General features: G+C 43.5%; 1 pseudogene; it reads left to right on the top strand.

Moving 5' to 3' along the window:
- Positions 1-12,819: 12,819 nt before the first annotated feature.
- LOC109691343 (COX assembly mitochondrial protein homolog pseudogene) lies at positions 12,820-13,123 on the top strand (annotated as a pseudogene).
- Positions 13,124-14,316: the final 1,193 nt, after the last annotated feature.

Below are 14,316 nucleotides of genomic sequence, written 5' to 3'. Positions count from 1 at the left end.
TAGGGTTGTTTTCAGTGTTTGTTTTCTTACTTGTTTAATTTTCTGGAAGCTTTTAACATTTTTTGTCTCTCACTTTATTAAATTCTGTTAAAGTCTTACTGTTTTATTCCCTATATGTCTTGTTGGTATTGTCTGAAATCTTTCACTTTCCTCTAATTCTGGAAAATTCTAAGATTTCCAGGAAATTTTTAAGTGTTAGAACTTGAACCCAGGACCTCGTGCATGCTAGGCAAGCACTCTACCACTTTGCTACACTTTCTGCCCCTGAGAATTCTTTCACTCATTATTTTTTCAAATAGTTACTTGCAGATTTTTCCCTCTCCTCCTCTGGAAATTCCATTTTGAAGACATATCTATCTTTCATATTTATTAATTTTACCCTTATATATTTCATTTCTTTATTCATTCCTGATAATTTCTGGGAGAGTTTGCCAATCTTACTTTCAGTTTATGAATTCATTTTCTGTCTAAATCTATTTTGTCTCTTAAGTTACATATTAAGTTCTTTGTTTCAGCTATTATATTTCTCATACTTGATAACTTCTTTATACATCCTCACTCCTATTTCAAATTTATAATAATCTCCATTTCTCTTGGAGGATTTTTATTAGGATTATTTTAAATTCTTGTTCTCTCTGGTCCATTAATTCTGCTTCCTCTCATATAGATTGTTCATTTTTTGGATTTTCTTTTATAGAGATTGCATGACTCAGATGTCCTATTTTTCTTTATGAGCTCATATTCCCCCGGGGACATCATTCCTTTGGCAGTGGTATATACCTGGGGAGGGAGCTACTATCTGGGTCTTTAATTCTGTCACTGCCCCCTACAAGTTTGCTTAGTCAGGAGGGATTGTGCATTTAGTTGAGTCTGAGTTCCGCTGCTTCTGAAATGTCAGTCCCCAAGGCTAACCCACCACTGTGGAGGTTCCAGGTGGAGGGATTTACTGAAGAGAATACCTTGCAGTGAGCTATAGGAAGCCTGGTTCCCTGTGATGGTTTTGTCTGTGTCACCGTGGTTAATCTAGAACTATGTTTTCCAGAATACCTTCTCCTGTATGATTCTGGTAGGAGTTGGCCTAAGGAAATTTGCTCAAGATTTGGAAGCTGGAAGCAAACAGCTCTGAAGGTTGTCATGGCTAAATGCAGTGAGACAGCTGCAAAGGTGCCAGGGAGTACTCATTCATTCTTACTCTTCTTCCTGACGGTGTGTCCAGCTCTTCATCATCATCAGCCTTGATCAGAGACCCCAGGCCCACCACTATGTACTGAGTGAGAAGTGTCTATGTAGAAGCCACAATCTTCCACAGACTTCTACAGTAGCCCCCTTCTCCTTCCCACTCCAGGAAGCAAGACACATTTTGCTTTTTGGTTTCACCACAAACTCTAGCCTCTACCCTTTACCAGTGTTTTCAGAGAGATGATAGTGGATTTTCCCATGATCCTCCATCTCCCCTTTGTGACCTTTACTTCTCTTTCTCTTCCAAAATTGTGGGAAGCTAAATGTATATAAAAAATGTTTTATTCTAGCGGAACACCCAGCTACTTGGGAAGCTGAGATCAAGAGGACAGAGTTTCCAGGCCAGCTCAGTTAAATAGTTTGTGAGACCCCCATCTCCACAATAACCAGAACAAAATGGACTGGAGGTGTGGCTCAAGCAGTAGAGCACCTACTTTGCAAGCACAAAGCCCTGAGTTCAAACCCCAATCCCACAAAAAAAAAATTTATTCCATGGCAGTCCTCAGTAGTCCTGCTTCCCTGATTGAACTCTGGTATATACAGTCCCAAAGGACTTCATGGAACAAAGTTTCTGCCCTAAACCCGCCTTTCTTTACCTCAGGCCCTTTACATGAGAGGAAGAAGTAAGTGTCTCTTTTGTTTACTACACTGTTATCTTGGTCTGAAGTCCTAGAGCTGAACCACCTACTGGTCTTGAAACCACCCCCTCCCTAGGTCACTATAGGACAGAGAAAGAACTTCTATTTTATACGACACCTTGCGTGTTTTAGTTTCTTTCTAACAGTAATTTGGTGTGTAGCTTAAATAACTCCCTCCTCATCTACCCCTCCTCACTTTTCACATAGGTGAATCCTACTCATGCTGCAATTTTTCCAAACTCTAAGATAAGCTTATTCACTTACCCCCTTATTATAAAAGCATCCACCCAACATCCTGGGCCTCTCCTTTCATAAAACATCCATCAGGTAATAAATGACAGTTTCATGACTCTCCTTTACTGGACTAGACCTTGATTCTCTCATTCCTGCTCTGCTTCCAGCCCATAACATAGAACCAACACATAGCTACTGACTGAATGAATGAATGAAGCTTTTCAAGGTAGGTACAGAGAGAAGTCTTATGGCAGGTTTGGTTGGGAGTGGTCTGCACAGCAGCTCTTGAATCTCTCGTGTGGGACCTGGCTTATCAGCATTTGCAGCCTACACGTTCTCCCTTTCGTCCTCTTTCATTCCAAAGCCTTGAACTACTTCCTAAACCTTGAATGCTTCATAGCTAATTACTGCACATTAAGGGAATGATTATGTGTGCTCCAGACATCAAGGTCACCAGACCCGCCCGCTATGTAGAACATACCATTGGAGCACGGCCAACTGCTATGGTTTGAATTTGGATAGCATCTCCCAAAGGTCTAGATCTTAAAAGTTTGGTCTCCAAGATGGTGGTAATAGTAGGTGCTATGGACCTTTAAAGAAGTAGGTCTATAGCCAGGTGCTGGTGGCTCACACCTATAATCCTAGCTACTTGAGAGACTGAGATTGGAAGGATGGAAGGATGGAAGTTCGAAGACAGCCTAGGCAAGACCCCATCTCCAAAATAACCAGAGCAAAATGGACTGCAGTAGAGTGCCTGCTTTGCAAGTGCAAAGCCCTGAGTTCAAACCTCAGTCCCACCAAAAAATAAATAAATAATAAGAGATGGGCCTAATATTTCCTAATAGGAGGTTCTTAGGCCATTGGAGGTTGTCCTTGAAAGGGTTTATAGTGCCTGGCTGGTCACCTCCCCCACCCCACCCCCATTTCTTTTTTTTTTTTTTTTTTACAGGCACTTATACATGTATACATTATTTGGGCCACCTGCCCCCTCTGCCCCAAAGTATTGCGTAGGTTTTTTGTTTTGTTTTGTTTTGTTTTGGTGGAACTGGTTTTGAACTCAAGGCTTCATGCTTGCAAAGCAGATACTTGCTAAACAGGTGCTCTACCACTTGAGTCATGCTCCCCCCTCCCCACCACCACCCCTGTTTCCTGGCTGCACATAAGAGCTCTCACTCCAGCACATGCTCCTTCCATGATATGTTGCCCTCACTGGAGGCCCAAACCAGTGGAGTTACCTGGTCTTGAACTTGTACCTCCAAAACTGTGAGCTAAACAAACTTTCTTTTCCTTATAAATTGCTTGTCTCATGTATATCATTATAGTATCATGAAGTCAACTAATATACCAAGTCATGCTATCTTGTCTTAGAACTATCAAACACTTCCCTGCTGAGGAGTGAGGCTAGCCTGGGGTCATCAATATCCCATAGAACACCTATATAAGAATTAGAAAAGCCAAGTGTGGTGGAACACACCTGTAATCCCAGCACTGAGGGAGGCTGAAGCAGAGGGATTGTAAAGAAACAGAGTTGGCCAGTCTGGGCTACAGAGCAAGCTCAGGGACAACCTCAGCTACATAGCAAGACCCTGTCTCAAAAAGAAAAAATCCAGGGGGGAGAAATAAACCAAGCCTTGTATGCACATATGAATAATAAAAGAAAAATGAAAAAAAAAATTCATACTGTGTTCTTATCACTATAGAAATATAAGCCTCTATTATGTTATAATTTGACTAAATAAACTGGTCAATGACAAAAAAAAAAAAGAAAAAATCAAGCTGGGCATAGTGACTCATGCCTGTACTCCCGGCTACTCAGGAGGCATAGATTGTGAGGATCACGGTTTGAAACCAGCCAGGCTAAGAAGTTAGGAAGACCCCCATCTCACCCAATTAGTTGGAATAGTGGTGCACCTGTCATACCAGCTACATGGGAAGTGCAACTAGGAGGCTCAGAATCCAAGTGGACCTGGGCCAAAAAACAGAGACCCTATTCAAAAGATAACTAAAGCAAAAAGAACTGGAGTGTGGCTAAGTAGTAGAGCACCTGGCAAGCAAGTATGAGGCCCCAAGTCTAAATCCTAGTACCACCAAAATAAAAATGGCAAAAAGAATTCAAGTGTTCCTTTCCCAACACACTTTATTGCCATCTGCTGAGCTAGTTTAATTATGAATAAGGACATTTGCAATGTTTATAGTGTGAATGGGACTCTTGAAGCTGCACAGTGTACGGTCCACACAGCTCACATAACCGTGTGTGGATACCATCCTGCCAGCCCCCTAACTAGCCTTACTGGCACCATGTTACCCAGCCTTCTTTTGAAGCCAGGCTGATTGGACCATGAGTGGATCTCTAACTGAAACTGGCCAGTCAGATTGCTTCACCCAAGAACTTGGGATGCAGAGACATTGACATGTCACAGTGTACTGGAAGAAAGAAAATGCCAAGTCATGGCTCAGACAGCCATTTCCTGATGGCTCGAGTTTCCTGACTGTAAACAACAGAAATCAATTTAAACTTAAATAGTACTATGGTTTAGATCTAAAATGTATCCCAAAAGCCATATGTAAAAGGGTTGCTTGCTAGCTGATGGACTTTGGGGAAGTGATTGGATCATGAGGTTTTTGATCTCATCGGTGGATTAATATACTAATGAGCTTATAATTTTTCTTTTTTTAGTGATGAAGCCAATTTATTGGAAGAACTGTTTTAAAGATTATTGCTCCTTCTGTGTGATAGAACAATAATATCACCATTTATAAGTCAGCGGCTATTTTATCCTCAGACCTCACTTGAGAAACTTCCAAACAGCCCCTCCCTTAAACAGAAAATCCCACGCTCTAAGACAGCCCCACCCCTACCAGAGACTCCCGCGCATGCGCTAACTTCCTTAACCCCCCCCCCTTCTATAAAAGCCCTGCCTGGCCCAGATTCGCTCTGTGCCATCTTTTCCCCGGCCAGCCTGGCAGTTTGGGCCTGCCATTGAACTTTGCTCTTGGACATGAGACTTTTCTCGTGAGCTTTCTTTGTGAGCAGCATTTTTCCTAACATTTGGTGCCGTGACTCAGATCGGGTGCGCTCCTGGAACTGACCTTGTTCTCCCGGCCTCCCCCACCCCATCCTCTCTCTCTCTCTCTCTCTCTCTCTCTCTCTCCCCCCTCCCATTCCCTTCCTCCGGGATCTGAGCTGCTTTGCTGGAACCCCTGATCCTAAAAAACACCACTCCCTCACTAGCTCACAGGGAAGTTCCACTACCCCAGCGTGCCTCCAACCACCATCCACCACTGACCAATCTTTCCTCAAGGTCCTCTCTCTCAGTGAGTCCTTCTCGCACGCAGAGCTGTGATCTCTCTCATTTCCTCAAAATCCTAACGCTAGGTCTCGGCTTGCTCCTGTCCCTGGGAACCGGGTTCCCAACTAGGGACTGTGGACTCCCTTGGTGAAGACATTCCCTCTGGGTACTCCACATCTCTCTCTCTCTCTCCCGAGGACCTGATATTTCGGGGATCCCCGCCATATCTCTCCTCAGGTCAGGCCTCACCATGGGAGTTGGACCGTCCCAAATTCCCTCAGACTCCTCATTGAGATGTCTCCTGGCCAACCTTGGGCCCCTCTGCCTAATGCCTGATCTTAAGCCACGAAAGCTCATTTTTCTCTGTAATCATGCCTGGCCCCAATACCCATTAGACAATGCCTCCAAATGGTCACTTAATGGCACTTTCAATCCCAATATTTTAAGGGACTTATACAATTTCTGTGAGTGTGCTGGTAAACGGAAGGAACTTTCCTACGTCCACTCCTTTCCCTATCTCTGCATCAAACCCTCCCTCTGTACTTTCTGTTCCCCTGTGCAGATTCTATTAGTCTCTAAACCAGCTTCTAAATCAACCAATTCCTCTCCTGAATCTCCTCCTTCCCCATGTAAACAGATTTCTTGCACTGCTTACCATGCCTGTTTCTTCCTGTCTTCCTGAGGGACTTTCCTGTCATGGTGTCAAGCCACTCCTTGTCAACTCTGGCCTCACGGTGATTCTGGCTCTGGGGAGCTCATGCCCCCTCCCTGTGGACTGAGACCAAGCCTGGGATTTATTCAGATACCCCTCATGCTACATTGGGGGAGTCCTATTTGATTATGGCATCTGATGACTGCTTCTCTTTCCCCACCTCCTGTCTAATGTCCCTTTTTCCTGAGACAGTGACCAGAGAGTGGAGGTTTCCTGTTGCTGAAAGTGTTCCAGTACCAGTCAATGGGAGTGACCTAGAGGGACAGGTGATGGCTAATCCCTCAGGCGTGTGTCATGCCTCCAGGCTCTGCCTTCTCCTCCCTCACCTAAGATGTCAGGACACCTTTTCTGCTTCCTCCATGGTCTCACCACATGTCCTTTGTCTCTGTCTGCCTTCCCCTCCCTGGGCTTACTGGGACCCTGCCTCCCATGAAAAACTTGTAACATGGTACCTTATGACTTAAGTTATTCCAACTAGTTTGCCAGGCTTCTCAGTCTAAAGTAACTTTACATCAGCTGTTTTTTTTTTCCTTTTTCTTTTATTATTCATATGTGCATACAAGGCTTGGTTCATTTCTCCCCCCTGCCCCCACCCCCTCCCTTACCACCCACTCCACCCCCTCCTTCTCCCCCCCCAATACCCAGCAGAAACTATTTTGCCCTTATTTCTAATTTTGTTGTAGAGAGAGTATAAGCAATAACAGGAAGGGACAAGGGTTTTTGTTGGTTGAGATAAGGATAGCTATACAGGGAGTTCACTCACATTGATTTCCTGTGCGTGGGTGTTACCTTCTAGGTTAATTCTTTTTGATCTAACCTTTTCTCTAGTACCTGTTCCCCTTTTCATATTGGCCTCAGTTGCTTTTAAGGTATCTGCTTTAGTTTCTCTGCGTTAAGGGCAACAAATGCTAGCTAATTTTTTAGGTGTCTTACCTATCCTCACCCCTTCCTTGTGTGCTCTCGCTTTTATCATGTGCTCAAAGTCCAATCCCATTGTGTTTGCCCTTGATCTAATGTCCACATATGAGGGAGAACATACGATTTTTGGTCTTTTGGGCCAGGCTAACCTCACTCAGAATGATGTTCTCCAATTCCATCCATTTACCAGTGAATGATAACATTTCGTTCTTCTTCATGGCTGCATAAAATTCCATTGTGTATAGATACCACATTTTCTTAATCCATTCGTCAGTGGTGGGGCATCTTGGCTGTTTCCATAACTTGGCTATTGTGAATAGTGCCACAATAAACATGGGTGTGCAGGTGCCTCTGGAGTAACCTATTTCACAGTCTTTTGGGTATATCCCCAAGAGTGGTATTGCTGGATCAAATGGTAGATCGATGTCTAGCTTTTTAAGTAGCCTCCAAATATTCTTCCAGAGTGGTTGTACTAGTTTACATTCCCACCAACAGTGTAAGAGGGTTCCTTTTTCCCCCGAATCCTCGCCAACACCTGTTGTTGGTGGTGTTGCTACATCAGCTGTTTTACAAAAAGCACTTACAAAAAACTGTGGCTGGCTGCCATGCTCACACCCTAACTCCACCCCCACAAAGGGAAGAGGGAAAGCAAACAGGTACACTCATGCACAGGATGCCAGCTCCTAGACACAGCAAAAACACCTGCCGTAGCTAAGAAAATCCATAGAGAGGACCCAGCACATCCTGGGCCGCCAGCCACACATGGTGATGGCTGTGGCCCACCGCCACTTCCCCTAGAATAAACGCGCGGAGTACACAGGAAGGGGGGAGGGGCGACAGGCCGCAGGATCAGGCCTAGGCAGTCAGGCTTGCTTGTCCTGGGTGTGTGTGGAGGGGGTGGTGCCTTCCACAGGCCCTGCTCCTAGTCCCACCTCACACCTTGGCACCAGACCCAGCCCTTATAAGCCAATTGTTAACTCAAGGTTATAGTCCCAGAAATAGCACATTACTGTGGTCTCTAAAGTTCTCATTTAAAATTTTCTATACTCTCGAACTCACCATAAATTTTTCCCTCCAAATATTAACACTACTTGTCCCATATGGTACCGTTATTGGCCCAGGATGCCCTCTGAATGCCCTTCTCTAACTTTATACATGATTTATTCCTTTATTAAAAAAGTAGCCTTTATTAAAGAGGCTGCCTGCTGTTAGCTAAAAGACAGGATCCTAGCATTTTGTTCTTTCTAGATGGGCTCTGCACCTTCCAGTCTTCTGGCTTGTAGATGTTAAAAGCTTTGTACTGAGGCCTGGCCTCAATATGCCTTGGTTGACCAAGAGCAGTGGCCTTCACAGGGTTCCTTAAATTACAATACTATACTCCAATTAGACATTTTCTATAAAAGGGAAAAAAGTAAACTGAGGTTCCCTATACAAATTTCTACCTCCTAAGCCACCCCAATATTCAAAACCTCCTAATAGGTGCTTCCCCCTTCAATAGGTAATGGTAAAAAGAGGGCAAATCTTATGTCCCCTTCCAGTTATCAGATCTAAGGGAAATTAAAAAACATCTAAACAACTATACTAATGCCCAGACAAATACATCCAAGCCTTTATCTCTGTGATCTAAACCTTTGAATTGGCATAAAAGGATATTATGCTTCTACTAGACCAGACTCTTGTCTCATTAGAAAAGCAATGGGTTCTGGCCCAGGCCACTCAGGTTGGAAATGATTACCATTTACAATGAGCCCCAATACTAGTGGCACCTAAAAATGAGGGAATAAATGGGCCTACCTTACAGGGGCACAGGCAGTCTCCTTGGCAGATCCACACTAAAAGGGGCTGGTGATATGGCTCAAGCAGTAGAGTGCTGCTTTGCAGGCATAAAGCCCTGAGTTCAAATCCAGTACAGCCAAAGACAAAAAAAGATATTTGGGGCTGAGAAAGTATCTCAGTGAAAAAATGTCTGCCCAGCATGTACAAAGCCCTGGTTCAATTCCCCAACATTACTAAATAAAAAAAAAAATAGTGAGGAGGATAAGTGGCATTAGTGTCACTTCAGCCATCTCATAATGGAAGAAAGTAGTTTAACCTAGACCAGATTCCTCATTCTTCAAGTGAGGAAACTGAAGCCTAGAACAGTTCAGAGACCTGCTCTCCAGAGTGTCAGGGATCAATGTAAAATAACAACTTTGCTTTACAGCAATGCCCTAAAGAAAATCCCCTTACCTTTCTACAACATCTTAAGGATGCTATCAGAAAGCGTACCGAGATGGACCTAGAGTCACAGGTGAGAGTCGTTCTCCTCAAAGATAAATTTCTAACAGTCAGCCCCTGATATTTGGACAAAACTCAGTCTATGGCTGAAAGAGAAAAGTCACTAGATCAACTAATACAACTAGCCGTGTCTGTATATTATAACCTGGACATTACTAACAGAGAGAAAGATAAGAGACATGACCTCATTGCTGCCCCCACCCGACTGGGGATTGCATCTCAAGTTTGCTACCATGGTGGACAGGAGGGGCATTTCTGCAGAGAATACTTAGGGGGGGACAGCCCAGGAGACAGCCCCACCCCCAACCAGGACCCTACTCTCTCTGTAAAGGTAACCACTGGAGGTCTAAGCGCCCCCGTCTCCAGATGGAAAGCGAGGTGCCACCTCCTATGGATTGTTGGGTCCCAGCCCCCTGTCCATGCTCCACTTCTTGGCATCGGTGTTGAGGAGCCTCATGGTAGCCATTATGACAAAAAAACAAAAGATCATTTTCTGGCTAGACAGTAGAGCTCATTTCTCTATTTTACCTTTCTCTCCAGGTCCCCAGTCCAATGACAAAAGTTATCATTCAGGGCAAATCTGGCCAGCCCCTAGAGCACTATTTTACTCGGCCTCTGGCCTGCTCTTTGGGAGACCTCCTCTTCTGTCATTCTTTCCTCATAGTACCTAAAACTCCAATGTCCCTCCTGGGACAAGATTTACTATCACAACTAAAAACTCAAATTCTCCTCCCCCCAAGCAGCTATCTCTGCTACCCCCTCCTTCAGAAACAAAGAGATTCCACAGTGTGGACTGATGAGATGAGCACAGGGTGAGCCTGGATGGCCCTCCCTATTCAAATAAAACTCAAAAATCCCTCACAGTTTCCACACCCAAAACAATATCCCCTCAAGCCCCTCTGAGAAACAATAAGGCCTTATGCCTATCAAAAATTCCTTAGAACACCAAGGGCTACTAATTAGTTACTCCAGTCCATATAACAAATTCAAAATTCTTATAAAAGTTAATTTTAAAATGCAAGTTACAAAGTAAACAACTAAAAAGAATAGAGATAGGTAGTAAATGTATTTTTTGACAAGTTAAAGGAAAAAGGAATATTTTTAGATAAGAAAGGATTTTGTAAAAAAAAGGGTTTATCCTAAAGATTGTTTCAAATAAGAGAGATAAAGACAAGCCATCAAAGGGTTTAATATGTTATATAAAGGTCTGAGTAAGTTTTAAAAGTATATAATAAAAAACTTCAATGTGTAATAAAGTTAAAGTTGAGTATAATCTAAGAGTTGCCTAAAAGATTTTTAGGGTCATGTCAAACTAAAATCAAATTCTCTGTGTCTATAAAATAACAAGGTTATCTTAATATTGTTCTGCTCTGAGTACCATCTACAAAAAACCATTACAGAGAAAGATTTTATCAAAGAAATTATTTGTGTTTTCTGATGATCTTCTCAAGTTTTAAGTACTACTAAATCAGAGTTAATTTATGCATTTGTTCATGTGCCTTAAATGACCACCTTGTAACAGTGTTGTGTTTATACTTTATCTAAATATGGTACAAACATTTACAAAGTTATATACAAAATGAGCTAAAGCTCTCTTTTATCCAAAGGTGTTACATTTAACCTAAATCCTGACAACCCCTGCCTCCCACAGGTCACCTACCTAGGTGTGGCCTTAAAGGGACAGACTCACTTCCTGAGTCATGAGTACATCAACCCAATCTTCTGTTTCCTTCCCCCCATACCATAAGGCAGCTTACAGCTTTCTTGGGAGTTACAGGATTTTATAAATTTAGATCTCTAGGTATGCAGTCCCTTAGCACACACCTTTTTATGCTCCTCCTAATACTCCTATTTGGGTCTAAAATAATAATAATAATGTATGGCCACCCATTTCTCTCAGAAAACTTGCCTCCAACAGACTCTGCTCCTCTGACTGACTACCTACCTTACCTTAACCTTCTCAGGGAACTTCTCAGAAAGCATGCAGACCAGATCCTGCCCCACCCTATAACAATTTCTGTTAAACCAGGGGATCTTGTTCTCCTAAAAGGAACTTCTACTCTCTTCATTGGGACTTCAGTGGACCAGCCCTCATCTGGTCATTCTCACAACACCCACTGCTGTCAAGCTCAATGAGGATCCCCCAATGGCAGTAGCTCTCAAGGAACAGTTAAAAAAAATGAGAAGGAAATTAGAGGACCCTTGAAATTGTCTAGGGAACAACATTTCACAGTGGTTCTCCTGGCCAATGCACATCCTAATGCCTATGTGTCTTGCTCTCCTATTCTTAAGCTTTCTCCCTAGTATCATACTACATGTCTGTTATTGCTAATCAAAAGTTTAACCAGTTGTACCTCCAGGGATATCAACCTCTCCAAAACCATCCAGAGGACTGCTATGAGGGCTTCTACCAGGACACAGGAGCCTGAGGATCCTGCTCCATACAATGCCCCCTGCCAGCAGGAAGCAGCTAAGGAGACTGATGCTTTGCCCCAATTCCTGATCCTCAGCCCCTACCCTCATCATTATTAAAGAAAAAATGGGGGAATGATAGAACCATAATGTTGCCATTTATAAATCAGGGGCCATTTTATCCTCAGACCTCACTTGAGAAACTTCCAAGGACAGCTCCACCCTTAAACAGAATATCCTGTACTCTAAGACAGCCCCACCCCTACCAGAGACTACTGTGCATGCACTAACTTCCTTAATTTCCCCCTTCTATAAAAGCCACACCTGGCCCAGATTTGCTGCTGTGCCATCTTTTTCCTGGCCAGCCTGACAGTTTGGGCCTGCCATTAAACTTTGCTCTGTGGACGTGAGACTTTTCTTGTGAGCTTTCTTTGTGAGCAGCATTTTTCCTAACACTGTGGAATCTGTGATGGACTCATAATTTGATGGGCTATTGGAAGGTGACAAATTTAGGAGGTGGGACCTAGTTGAAGGGGAATATATCCAGTCCCCAGCCCCTTCTCTCTTTCTCTCTCTCTCTCTCTCTGTCTCCTGGCCACCATGAGTGAGCAGCTATGCTCTGTCATGCCCATCTGCCATGATGTTCTGCCTAACCATAAACCTAGAAACAATGCAGCTAGCCAAGACTCCATTAACTATGAGCCAAAATAAATCTTTCCTTCTGTAAGTTGATTTTCCCAAGAGTTTTGTCACAGTAATGAAAATCTGACTAACACAAATGGCTAACTTAAACAAAATATAGTAGAAGGAGTTTCAAAAAACCAGAGAATCAGAGCCAGGAAAAACAATGGAACAACTCACACCAGAACCATGTGGTCAGGCCTCCACCACTGAAATGAAAGGGTCTCCCTCTGCTTCTGCCTCTGTTCCAGTGTCTTCTTCAGGATTTACAGTCTTGGGAGACAGTTTCTGCCAGGCAAACTTCACTCAAACTTATCCAACCTGGTACACAGTGATGGTGAAAAGAGTCCATCTTTTTTTTCTTAATTCAAAAAACTTTTTCTCACTTAAAATATTTAAGAGTCCTCTGTTTGCTGAGATGGCACTAGACTCCAACACCATCTCAGACATGTCAAAAAAAGATGTTTTGATCCCTAAAATAATGACAGAAAAGGCCAGAGAGAGGTATTCTGAACAAGATTTTACCAAAGAAGTCTGGAGTCCTTATGGTAGTAAAATGCTGGAAAGAAAATTCTGCATTGAAAGAATGTCTTACTATTTACTATAATGATCAACCTTTCATGATGAGGCAAAAATGAAATCTCTGAAGGAAGGGGAAGAATTCAGAAAAACTGGAGTTCCTACCAAGAAAAGGCTAACAGAAGCTTCTCACAAGCATGTAGTGAAATGTTCAAATAAGTTAGGAACTCTCATATTTATGGAAGGCATTTATAATATAAATCACCTGAAATAATGAACTTCAGAATGTGTTTGCCTTATTATCCTAATTATGAAAATACTAATTTCATATGAAATAAAAATCTTTATTTCAGGAAAAAAATATTTAGAACACATAAAACAAGGCAATATTTTTTTCTTTTTGCTCAGCTGGAATGGGATTTGTCTCAGTTCCTTCCCTGTGGCACTGTCGCATTCCAGGCCAGTGTTACAACCCCAGCTCCTTCCTTTGCCATCCTGTTGACCCCAACTCCTCTCCACTCACCTTATCCTTAGAAGTAGATGTGTGTTTTCTACCATTCTGGTGGCTTTCTGTCTTTTCTGAGAGAGAGGGAGGAAGGGAGGGAGGGAGGAATGGAGAGAGAGAGAGAAAGAGAGAACTTGAAGTACGTGATGTGTCCCAGGTTCTTTCCTTTTGGTTGAGCAAGTCTAAGTAAGGTTCTGCTCCTTGCAATCAGTGATCCCTCCTCCTAACAGGGAACTTGCTTCCCACCTAGGTGCATCTCACACTCTGAGAAGGACCAATGGAGATCTGTCCAGACACCTCCTGCCTCCCCTGCACCCCACTCAGGAAGCCAGGGCAGTTGTGGCCCTGATGCTCCCTTCTCTTCTTATCCAGCCACCTCTGCCTACTGTCCTTCACTGCAGGGTGGGGTTCTCCTTCTGCAGAGCAGGGTGAATGCAGGGATCCTCTGGGCAGAGAAGACCGGGTCCCTCCTCTCTACCTCTTCCACTGGGGCAGCCCTATGACCCAGGCTGCCAGAGGCTGGTTCTTCAACTTCAATTCCTCTCCCTCTGGTCTTGCCGCTTTTCCTTTTTAGCCTAAATCCAAGCCCCTACTTTTAGGAACTGTCATCATGTTTAATCCTGCCTGGGGGAGACCCCTCCACCTCCCTCAGTGGAAGGTATTCCATTACATGGTAAAGTGCAGTTTAAGTAGCTGTGAGGAAGTGTGACAGAAAGTCTGTCAGAGTTGAGCTAGACTTGCCAAAACTTGGTGTAACTTAGGGAAGTTGTCAACATGCCTCCTAAGGAAACCTGAGCTGACGGAGACTGGGGGAGTCAGGATATTCAAAGTAAGAGACAGGAAGTTGGTGGAGGAGGGGCAGATAAAGCTCACCTACTCCCCACCCCCACC

The sequence above is a fragment of the Castor canadensis genome, chromosome 7 (assembly GCF_047511655.1).
Source record: "Castor canadensis chromosome 7, mCasCan1.hap1v2, whole genome shotgun sequence".
NCBI lineage: Eukaryota > Metazoa > Chordata > Mammalia > Rodentia > Castoridae > Castor > Castor canadensis.
This window is presented reverse-complemented; position numbering and strand designations above follow the sequence as displayed.